The sequence below is a fragment of the Hemicordylus capensis genome, chromosome 16 (genome assembly GCF_027244095.1).
Source record: "Hemicordylus capensis ecotype Gifberg chromosome 16, rHemCap1.1.pri, whole genome shotgun sequence".
Lineage (NCBI taxonomy): Eukaryota > Metazoa > Chordata > Lepidosauria > Squamata > Cordylidae > Hemicordylus > Hemicordylus capensis.
This window is the reverse complement of record NC_069672.1, coordinates 2,718,064-2,729,395: the sequence shown is the minus strand read 5'-3', so window position 1 is coordinate 2,729,395 and position 11,332 is coordinate 2,718,064. Positions and strand designations below refer to the sequence as shown.

The 11,332-nt window shown below is 47.0% G+C and overlaps 1 long non-coding RNA gene across 1 annotated transcript in view; it reads right to left on the bottom strand.

Moving 5' to 3' along the window:
* Nucleotides 1-776: 776 nt before the first annotated feature.
* Nucleotides 777-11,332, bottom strand: part of LOC128338677 (uncharacterized) — a 187,432-nt gene continuing 176,876 nt past the window's right edge. The window contains exon 5 of the long non-coding RNA XR_008312670.1: nt 777-888. This is a non-coding gene — a long non-coding RNA (uncharacterized LOC128338677). The remainder of the gene's footprint in view (nt 889-11,332) is intronic.

The following is an 11,332-nucleotide window of genomic DNA, read 5'->3' as shown; positions in this document are numbered from 1 at the left end:
GGTGGAGGGGATACAAGGATTGCAGCTCAAAGCAAGTTGAAAACACACACCAAATGTAAGGCGTTTTCAGCAAAAGGGAGTCATTTCCGAAAAGAAATAGTTTCTGACTTCTACATGAGTTTGCACCGTGATATAGCTCACATGCTTTCCCCCTCCTTCTTCTTCTTCTTGGAAAAATGTGATACAAGCTTTTGCACTTCCTTTAAAAGGCTTCCTTGCCCCCCTCCCCCTTTTAAATGTTACACTTATACAAAGAGAGTTGTGAATTTCTAATCAACCTAACATCCAAAAGAATTTTTCAAGCCACTGGAGGTTTCCTACGGGGAAAAACTTTCTGCACGTACTTAATTTCCGTTATGGAAGATTCCTAGCTGAGACCCATCGTTGAGCAGGCAACATCATTTTGCGTAGATTACAGTTAAAGGAAAGTTCAAGAAAGTAAATATACGTCCCAGAATTTTTTTTATGAAGGGGCTCGCAAAAGGGAAGCAAGAGGAAAGTTTGGAGTTGGTAGGATTTCAACTTCAAACATTGCTCAGCTTATGGCATCATGGTGATATATGGTAAATTGGAATCATAGTAAATTGGAATCTGAGAAAGATCTTCTTCTTCTCTTGGGCATGATGTCATTTTTAATCCTTAATTTGATTAGTGAGTGCTTCAACATTCAGACATATTATTTATTTTATTTTATTTATTGAATTTATATACTGCCCAGTATAAAAATCTCTAGGCAGTGTACAGAATTAAAAACATCAAATGAAACGCATTTAAATTCATAAGAAGATAAAATAATAATAGATAAAAACACATTAATCACACATTAAAATTTTAAAAATTGAGTCTCAGTTGAAGGCCTGAGAAAACAGGTACATCTTCAGGGTCTTCCTAAAAGCAAACAGAGAAGGAGATGCTCTTATTTCAGCAGGGAGTGAGTTCCAAAGCCCCTGGGGCAGCCACAGAGAAGCCTGGTCCCGAGTTGCCACCAAACCAGTTGGTGGCAGACATAATCGGACCTCTCCAGATAATCTTAATAGGTGACAGGGTTCATGACAGAGAAGGCACTCTCTTAAATACAGTGCAGTTCTTTTAGAATCTGAGTTATATGGTTCCTTCAGGTAAACCCAGAGACCAGTCTGGTTGCTGCATTCTGTACCAATTGTAGTTTCCGGACTACGTACAAAGGCAGCCCCACGTAGAGTGCATTACAGTAGTCAAGCCCAGAGGTTACCAGCATATGTACTACCATTTTAAGGTCACTAGTATCCAAGAATGGGCGTATCTGGCATATCAGCTGAAGCTGAGAAAAAGCGCTCCTGGCGACAGCCTCAACCTCCAGGAGCACTCCCAGACGATGAACCTGATCTTTTAGGGGGAGTGTAACCCCATCCAGAAAAGGCAGATCTAAGCCATCTCTCGGATCCCGACCCCCTGCAGATAATACCTCCATCCTGTTTGGATTCAACTTCAGTCTGTTATCCCTCATCCACCCCAATATCGCCTCCAGGCAGGCATTTAAGGTGGTCATGCAGTTTCCTGATGAAGTTGGTATAGAAAAATAGAGCTAGAAAAATAGATCTAGATTTTTACATTTATATCCCGCTCTTTCCTCTGAGGAGTGCATGGTTATGTTTAACCTCACAACAATGCTGTGAGGTAGGTTAGTCTGAGAGATACAAGACTGGCCCAGAGTCACCCAATCAGTTTTGTGATTGAATGGGGATTTGAACTCGGGTCTTCCCGGTCCTAGTCCAACACTCTAGCCACTATGCTATGCTGGCTCTCATATACTGAATTCATATACTGAGTGAGACCATTGGTCCATCTAGCTCAGTATTGTCTACACTGACTGGCAGCAGCTCTCCAGGTAAGCTTTCAGTTTTCTCAGCCCAACCTACTTCACAGGGTTGTTGTGAAAGAAAAACCCAAGTATGTAGTACAGCGCTCTGGGCTCCTTGGAGGAAGAGCGGGATATAAATGTAATAATAATAATAATAATAATAATAATAAGAAGAAGAAGAAGAAGAAGAAGAAGAAGAAGAAGAAGAAGAAGAAGAAGAACCTCTCCTTCTACCGGGAGATGCTGCCAGAGATTGAACTGGGGACCTTCTGCATGCAAAGCAGATTCTCTTCCACTGAGCAATGGTCCTCTAACGGTCAAAAGTAGCTCATGCAGGGAAAACGAACAGTAATCAAATCAAACCAATGTCTCCATGATTTATCAATGTCAAAAGGATCTTTTAAAAATATAAATATTATTATAGAGAGGATGAAAACTCCTTACTGGATACTTGATCTCTCTTCAAAGCGATGGACACAATTGAGGCCATTATTGGGGTTAACTTGCAGCATTGCTAGTAGCCTTTTTATATCAAGAAGTGGCATTTAAGGTGCATAAGCAATTCATTTTCAATTAGGAATTAACATGAATCTGGCATCTCACAGCTGGGGTTTAGCTGCAGGAAATAAAAGAAGCAGCCAATACAAGAGTGGTTTCTTTCCCCCCACAAACTGCCTGTTTGTTACACAGCTAATGTGGAAAGGATGCTCTGGGCATCGCCGCCGCCTTATGATTGCACTCTCAGCTTATGCTGGAGCTCTGGAAATGCTCAAGGGAAATGCCGCCAAGCCCGGATTTTGGGGCTTCTAGAAGCTGAAGGCATTTCCCAAACTCAAGGCCTAGATCTTGCATGCCTGCAACAGTCTCTTCATCTGGCTTTCTCTGTGGATTGGGGGCATTCTCCCTTCTGAGAGTGACAATTGTTTCCACGGTCAGAACCGATGGTGTGAACGTAGAAACATATTAAGCTGCCGTATACTGAGTCAGAGGGTCATCTAGCTCAGTCTTGTCTACCCAGACTGGCAGCGGCTTCTCCAAGGTTGCAGGCAGGAGTCTCTCCCAGCCCTACCTGGAGATGCCAGGGAAGGAACTTGGAACCTAGATGCTCTTCCCAGAGCAGCCCCATCTCCAAAGGGTACAGTGCTCACGCTCCTAGTCTCCCATTCCAATGCAACCAGGGTGGACCCTGCTTAGCTAAGGGGACAAGTCATGCTGGCTACTACAAGACCAGTTCTCCTCTCCTCTTCCAGGGTGCAATGGCACCTTCCCCTAAGGGATGCAGTCATTCATCAAAATGCAAACCAGGGCTGACCCTGATTAGCAAAGTGGACAATTCATTCTTGCTGCTGCAAGATCAGCTCTCTTCCCCAAACTATCGGTCCTCCTCCACGGCCCCACTCCCAGCACACTCCAGGACATGATGCTCCAGGACTCACCTTCTAACTAAACGAGAGGAACCAGAAATTATTTCTCTGCTACCATCTCAAAGTCTGCTTCTCAGAGGAGGAAAGGCATCTCCTTGGCTCCTGGGATGTGTTTTGACTCTGCTTTGATCTTCCCCAGTGCCTCCACTATCCCAGAAGACCACCCTCCATCACGATGACAAGCCCAGTGGCACTTCAGCTCAACCAAAATTGTTGTTGTTGTTGTTGTTGTCGTCGTCGTCCTCCTCCTCCTCCTCCTCCTCCTCCTCCTCCTCCTCCAACATCCTGACTTATGTGCTTAATAAACAAAGTTGCACCAGTGCAAGAGGACCACCTAGCTTTCTGGGATCGTGGGGCTGCTCTGAATGGTGTACACCACCTCTACCTGCCACATTTCCCTGAATCCAAGACTAGGTTTTTCACCGAGTTCTGTGACATTAGAAATTGGGGTGGTCATCTTAAATTCAGTGTTCTCTTCCTTTCAAGTAAATACTGATACATTTAGTTATATCGACAAATAAGCCGAATCTAACCTCTATTATTAAGGGCTAGGGTTAAGGGTTAGGGTCTTCTATTTGGGTAAATACGGTACACACACACACACACACCATTAGCTCCATTTGCTAAAGCATCACTCCAAACTCTATGGTCTCTTCTGCAGCCTGATGTTGAATCCAGCCTTTCAGTGAGCTGTCCATGGTCCTGACCATTTCGTCCAACCTGAAGCTTAGCATTCCAGGCCAGAATGCCACTGTGGAGAGAGTGGGCCTGTTCACACAATCATTTGTGCAGGTTGAAGGGTCAGGCAATGCCTATCCTAGTGCAGTAGATGATCAGAACCTCTGTTTGGTTCTGCAAACCCCGGGAACACACAGGTCAGCCAAGTTAGGCCTCCATTGCTGAAACTGGGAGCTGGAAGTATCGAAGGTCCTCCGGAGGCCTTGCAGGCCTTCCCAGCATGCTTTGCTCTGCCAGTAGACTGGAAAGTCTCATCAGAACAGCAGATGACCTCAGATTGTCCATGACTAGCAGGAGGCGGATCCAGCCTTGCTGAAGCTGCTGCATACACTGGATCATAGAGTTTGCTTTGCAGAGTGGTCCATCTGTGGCCAGCAGCCCCTGTAGCCCCAACTCTCTATTGTTTCCAGGCCTCTTTCCAGAAAAGGTGAGCAAGTTCACACAACCCGGAGAGCAAGATAGGAGGGCACTCTTTTCCTCCTACCTTGGTTAAGAACAGGATAGAGAATCCGGGTTACCCTGGTTTCAGAAACCTGGGCTGGAGGGATTTTTGTGAGTTCACACAAGCATTAAAATGTGGGTAGCCCAGCTTTTAACCAGCTTTTGATGGTTGTGTGAGCCAGCCTAGCAGAACATTTGGAGCTGGCTTTTCTGTATGTAGAAATAATATAAAGTGAGTTTGCATTATTTTCCCCTCCCATTGATCTGCTAATATCAGCACGGCCGCTGGCTACAGTGATTTGTGGCCATAAAGCACTTGTAGAGAACTATACCCCATAATACATGGAGAGTTTAGAAAAGAATTTAGAGAGGAGAATGCAATGAAATCATAAATATTACGCTATATATATTACACGGATGCTAATTTGCAGTCGGCTCTAAGCACAAGCTAGAAGAACACCCCTGGGTCTCTGGCTGCTCTAGTTAAAAATGAGACACTCTCAATCTCACATATATTAGAAGGGTGTGGGCAACTATTCCACTGGGCGAGGGGAAAGGGTGGCCATGACAGATGATTGGAAAGGCAGAGGGTATCCCTGATTTGCACAAGGGTTCCCTTGGCTTTGAAAGGGTCGTGGCAGAGTGTATCTGGCTTGTATTTCAGCAGAGGGATTTTGTTTGGAAGCCAGTGCTCATGGATTTTCCCTCTGCCGTTAAGGAAGAGACTTTGCAATTAAGCTCTCGGCGCTGCCTGGGAGAAGGGATGGAGGATGTTGTGGCTAGGAGAGGAGAGGAGAGCTGGTCTTGTGGTAGCAAGCACGACTTGTCCCCTTAGCTAAGCAGGGTCCACCCTGGTTGCATATGAATGGGAGACTTGATGTGTGAGCAGCACTGTCAGATATTCCCCTCAGGGGAAGGAGCCGCTCTGGGAAGCATCTTCAGGTTCCAAGTTCCCTCCCTGGCAGCATCTCCAAGGTAGGGCTGAGAGAGATTCATCCTGCCTGCAACCTTGAAGAAGCCGCTGCCAGTCTGTGTAGACAATACTGAGCTAGATAGACCAATGACCTGACTCAGTATATGGCAGCTTCCTGTGTCCCTAAATTACTAGGAGTCTTGTCTCATCCTGTTGGAAGTTCAGGGGGAGCTGCTGGCCAGGCCTAGGAACATAAGAAGCTGCCTTCTACTGAGTCAGACCTTTCATCCATCTATATCACTATTGTCTACACTGACTGGCAGCAGCTCTCCAAAGTTTCAGGCAGGAGTCTTTCTGAGACCTACCTGGAGATGCTGGCAGGGATTGGATCAGGGACTTTCTGCATGCAAAGTGGATGCTCTCAGAGGCACCTAGGAAGCTGGCTTATACTGAGTCAGACCCTTCATCCATTTTGCTCAGTATTGTCTACACTGGCTGGCAGCAGCTTTGCATGGTTTCAGGCTGGGGTCTTCCTCAGCCAGGAATTGAACCTGGGACCTTCAGTACTCTAACACTGAGCAAAGGCCTCATCCCAAAGTGTGGAATCGTCCCTGGGTGAGGATGGTCTTTTGAAATCATGGTTCCTTTGCATTGCCTTTGCTCTCTGTTTCCCTCTCTTGCCTTCCATGATCTCATCACAGAGCTGATTAGTAGCTAAGTGGCAGCGGAGAAAATGGGATCAATCCAGTGACACCATCCAGGATAAAGCCACTTCCAGCTGCAAACCCAATTAAAGAAAAGTGAAGCTTTTTCTTGTAAATTTCCACCGCAAAAATGCCTCGCTGCTATCTGTACATCAAAGTGGGAGGATATTCAGCAACATATGCACCGCCGTCAAAAACCCAGAAAAATCAAACGGAGCGTTGTATCCACACAAGGAAAGCTTCGGCAGGAAGGAAAAGGCCCGAGCACTGCTTAGTATTTTCCTGCACGCCGGCAAATTGATGGATGACAAACGAGCTTGAGACAACTCGTTGCTAATTATCCTGCTGAATTAAATGGAAATAACAGATGTACACAAAGAGGAAAGGATGAGAGAGAACCAGAGACACGTTTATTACTGGTTCAAATGCAGTTGGACAGCAAAACCTCATTTAGTCCGATAAACAAACCAAGGTTCCACAGACTTCCGAGGTCCATAAATATTGTGCTGTGAGAGAATTGTGAGGGTGTCGTGATCAACTATTCTCCCAAAGTATCCATCCACAAGGGAGGCTCCCCACTGTGTCTCTGTGTGAGTTACCGTTCCTTGCATTGTCTCAGACAGCCTTTACTGGGTGATAACAGTTGTTTGTACCTCGAATGGTTGGAACATTGACCCCAATGAATGATCCCACCTGGATGTGGTTCAATGGAGGTTCCATGTTGTGACTCTGTGTGAGTCACTGATAGGAGCTGCATTCCCTTCCAGTCAGAAACAGAGACTTTCACTGGAAGAGGGAGTGTCCTCTTTGGGCAACTTGCTCTTGCTTATATACATGCCAAAAAGAAGTCCTTGGAGGGGGTGGACTAGTAGGAGCCAGAGTAGCTTAGTGGATAGAGTGTTGGCCTAGGACCAGGAAGACCTGAGTTCGAATCCTCATTCAACCATGAAAATCACTATGTAATTCTGGGCCGCTCCTGTGTCTCTCAGACTAATGTACCCCACAGGGTTGTTGTGAGGATAAAAATAACCATAAGAAAGAAAGAAAAAAGAAAGAATGTGTTCCTCTAATCTTAACCCAGAATTTTTTAAAAACTCAGAAAACCTCCGTTTTCAGAATCTTAATTGTCCCCTCCAGTTAGCTCATAGACAGTTTTTTTCTGGAAGGATGACAATATAGGAAGAGTCCTCCTGCTGAATGAGACCAAAGTTCGGTTGAGTTTCCTGCTTCCAGCAGTTGCTGGAGATATTTTCAGGAAACCCAGAGCAAAACAGGGAGGCAACGGTTCTCCTTGGCATGATATTATTCACGGGCGTAGTGCCCGTGAGTGTCAAGATTCCACTGAGCTACTACCACCTAATGGCGCAGTGGGGAAATGACTTGACTAGCAAGCCAGAGGTTGCTGGTTTGAATCCCCGCTGGTATGTTTCTCAACCTCTATTGGGCAGCAACGATCTAGGAAGATGCGGAAAGGCTTCATCTCATATTTCGTGGGAGGAAGCAATGGTCAACCCCTCCTGTATTCTACCAAAAGACAACCACAGGGCTCTGTGGCCACCTGGAGTCGACACCAACTCGATGGCACAACTTTACTTACCGTGACCAATAGCAGTGAGCAGACGTGTCCGCTGTAAATGCATCCACTCACTTGGGGGTATAGAAGAAACATCCTGCTGGATCCGATGAAAGGTCTTTCCCATTAAACTGACACATTTAAGGCAGATACAAGGAAGCACTTTTTCTCACAGTGCTTAATACATCTATGGAATTCTCTGCCGCAGGATGTGGTGATGGCCACCAGCTTGGATGGCTTTAAAAGGGGCTTTGGAAAATTCTTGGAGGACAGGTATAGACATGACTGCTACTCCTGATGGCTATTGGCCACCTCCAGGTCCAGGCAGGATGCTTCTGAATACCATTTGCCAGGAAACAACGGCAGGAGAGAGGGCAGGCCCCTTCCATCTCCTGGTTGTGGGTTCCCCAGAGGCATCTGGTGGACCAAACAGGAGACTTGACTAGATACTCTTTGGGCCTGATCCTGCAGGGATCTTTTTATGTTCTTATTCTCTTAGCTAGGCCAGCATTCTGTCCCCCACAGTAGCCGAGATGCCTCCAGAAGGCCTACAGGGAAAGCAAGAAGGCAAGAAAGGTATGCTAGCCGGTATGCTAGTCGGTTTGGTTTGAGCCAGCTTTGATGTCAAACTGGCTCGGCTTGACAGGAGGTCACTAAAATGGCCCCCGGGCATGCGCAGAGGCCCGAAGAAGGCTCGAACTGGCCCGCTGCCAGCCTGGGCTCCTCTGGAGGAGGCCAACAGGGGTGGGAGGGAGCCGCCTCTGCCCCCGTTGCTCCCCCCATGGCCTCTGCTGTTTCTACCACCACAACAAATGGGACTTCTAAGTCATGACAGACTCCCCTGATGCCCCTCTCTAGACTTAGGGAAGCCTCACCTGCCCCTCACAATCCTTACTGGATCCCCCTTTACCAGCATCAGTTTGGTGGTTGAGCCAGACAAGGTCCGGTTTGACGGGTACCAAAACCAAGCTGGGCCAGGTCGGTTCGACTCCGATTCGGATTTGAACTGAACCCGCTTGATTGGTTTTGTACACATTTTTACAAGAAAGAATGTTTATGAGTTTTTGGTTCCATGGCAAGCAGCAGTGGCTATCCCAATTTGTATTGACTGCTTCTGTCTGTGGATAGTTAGAGTCAAAGAAGGGCCCCACTTTGGTTCCAGTATTACTGCCTGCAGATCAAAGAGTGCTCAACAGTTCCCTTGAGGGAGGCTTCTACTTGGACAAATAAGTTGAGCCGTGCACGGTTCAATCTTCCTGGATAATTCATGAGCCTCTCAGCTTTTACTCTCTTAAGAAGTCCTTGTGGACCTTTGTGATCAGTTTCCGTGTATGGATCTGCGCTGATTGCTGAGCCCTGCCCTTGAGTTTTGCAAATGTTCTCTTTTTCGTGTTGCGCAAAATGTAAGTAAGCACTTTCCAATTAACTGACACAGCATATGCTCCGATGTGTATTTGCGAGGGACGGAGTCGATGCCCTGGGTCCATAGAACTGATAAGTCCTTGTGACACCACTAAGGTCTTGCTAAATACTGCTTGACCATATGTCTGTTCCTGTTTTGAGAGGGGAATCCATCTGTTTGCCCAGGCCTGTCCTGGACACAGATTCTTTGCCCCAGAATCTGTTCTGAATAAGGCATGAGGCAATGGGGCTTCTCTGATTGGTTGCCTGGTGTTTTGGGGGCGGGGCAGAGCAGGGAAGACTGTTCCCATCCTCCCAGCCTGTCAGTATGAGTTTGGAAATGCGACCCTTCCGAGGTCTCGTGTGGGCTTTGCTGGTCACCCTGATGGGGTCTGGGTAGGATTTTTTGGCCCCATCCAAATTGGACTTGGGTTGGAGAGCTGGTCTTGTGGTAGCAAGCATGAATTGTCCCCTTAGCTAAGCAGGGTTTGCCCTGGTTGCATATGAATAGGAGACTAGAAGTGTGAGCACTGGAAGAGATTCCCCTTAGGGGATGGAGCCACCACTCTGGGAAGAGCAGAAGGTCCCAAGGTCCCTCCTTGGCATCTCCAAGATAGGGCTGAGAGAGATTCCTGCCTGCAACCTTGGAGAAGCCACTGCCAGTCTGTGAAGACAATACTGAGCTAGATGGACCAAGGGTCTGACTCAGTATATGGCAGCTTCCCATGTGCCTATGGCCTGAGATTACGGGGTCTTGATTACGGTGTCATATTTTACCTACAGTAGGCGCAGTGTGGATTTGGGGTTTTGGGTTCATTGTTGACAACCTTTGGGTACATGTTTGATGTTAGGAACCGTCCTTGTCAGTCCCTAGATCCTGTAGGGCTCCTCTAATCTGTGGAAACATCACCAGCTCAAAATGCTGCATGGCTTGGAGCTGGCAATGCAGAGCAGTTACCTGACCGTAGGAGAGCTGGTCTTGGGGTCGCAAGCATGACTGGTCCCCTTAGCTAAGCAGGGTCTGCCCTGGTTGCATATGAATGGGAGACTTGATGTGTGAACACTGGAAGATATTCCCTTTAGGGGAAGAAGGGCCCAAGTTCCCTCCCTGGCAGCATCTCCAAAATAGGGCTGAGAGAGATTCCTGCCTCAACCAACCAAACAACCAACCAACCAACCAACCAACCAGTCAATCAACCAATCAACTAATATTAGATTACATATCACTCATGCACAGAAGTGCAAACCCATGAGGACAAAGGTGTCCTTCAGAGCACAAACGCTCCCTTCCTCGGCTGTAGCTGGCGAGGTTCATTCTGAAGTACTGATAACGTATTATAGGACCATTATATTTTTCTATTATAACACCATCTGTTTTGCGCTTAAATAAAAAGCACGATGAGCGATGGAAGTATGAATACAGCAACTGCTAAAAAGCCTCGCACCATTTATAAAAATGATGGGTTCCTCCTGACGTGATCCTTGATATGAAGACTGGGGGATGCTAAGTCTTCTTGTTTTCAGTAGGGGTGTGCATGGAACTGGCAGAGGGGCGGTTTGAAGGCGGAGGATAATTTTAAGGGGAGGAGAGGGTGCATTTACCCCACACACATATTTCCCCCACTGGCGCTCACGTAAAAACTGGTCTGGTGGAACAGCAGCGTGACCTCCCTGCCATCCAGTCCTCTTGCCATTAAAGTTATCCCCCCCCCGCTGCCCCTTCGAACCTTTCAAACCGCTTGGTGTCTGGACCTGTTCGGAGGCCCATAAAAGGGCCTCTGGACAGGTTCATGCACATCCCTATTTTTCAGCTGGTGCAGTGGTTAGAAGCAGTGTTCTAGGACTCTAGGATTCTGGAGTCCTGGGTTCGAATCCCCAGTCAGTCATGAAGCACGTTGGGTCACCTTGCTGCTCTGGAAATGTGGAAAATGAAGGGCTAGTTCTCATGATCTTTGAAAGGCCAGGAAGAGCAGAATTGAGGGGTTCCCGAGCTGCAATTTTGCAAGCACGAGAACGCAGAAAATATTTTTTTATAAAGACTTTACTGGATTTTATGGGACTCCCCTGCTAAATGAGCAGAGAGGCACCTTTTAAAAGTGGTGTTTCTTGTTATTGAGCAGGGGGAGAGCAACTGGCCATGTCCACCCTCAGCACAGCATCCCTCCAGTGGCTGTTGCTGGTGTCTAGCTTATGTTTCTTTCCCCCCAGTTGTGAGCCTTTTGGGGACAGGGAGCCATCTTTTTTATTTATTTACTATTTGGCTCAACCATCAACAGTAAGTCAAGAAATACGCCAAAG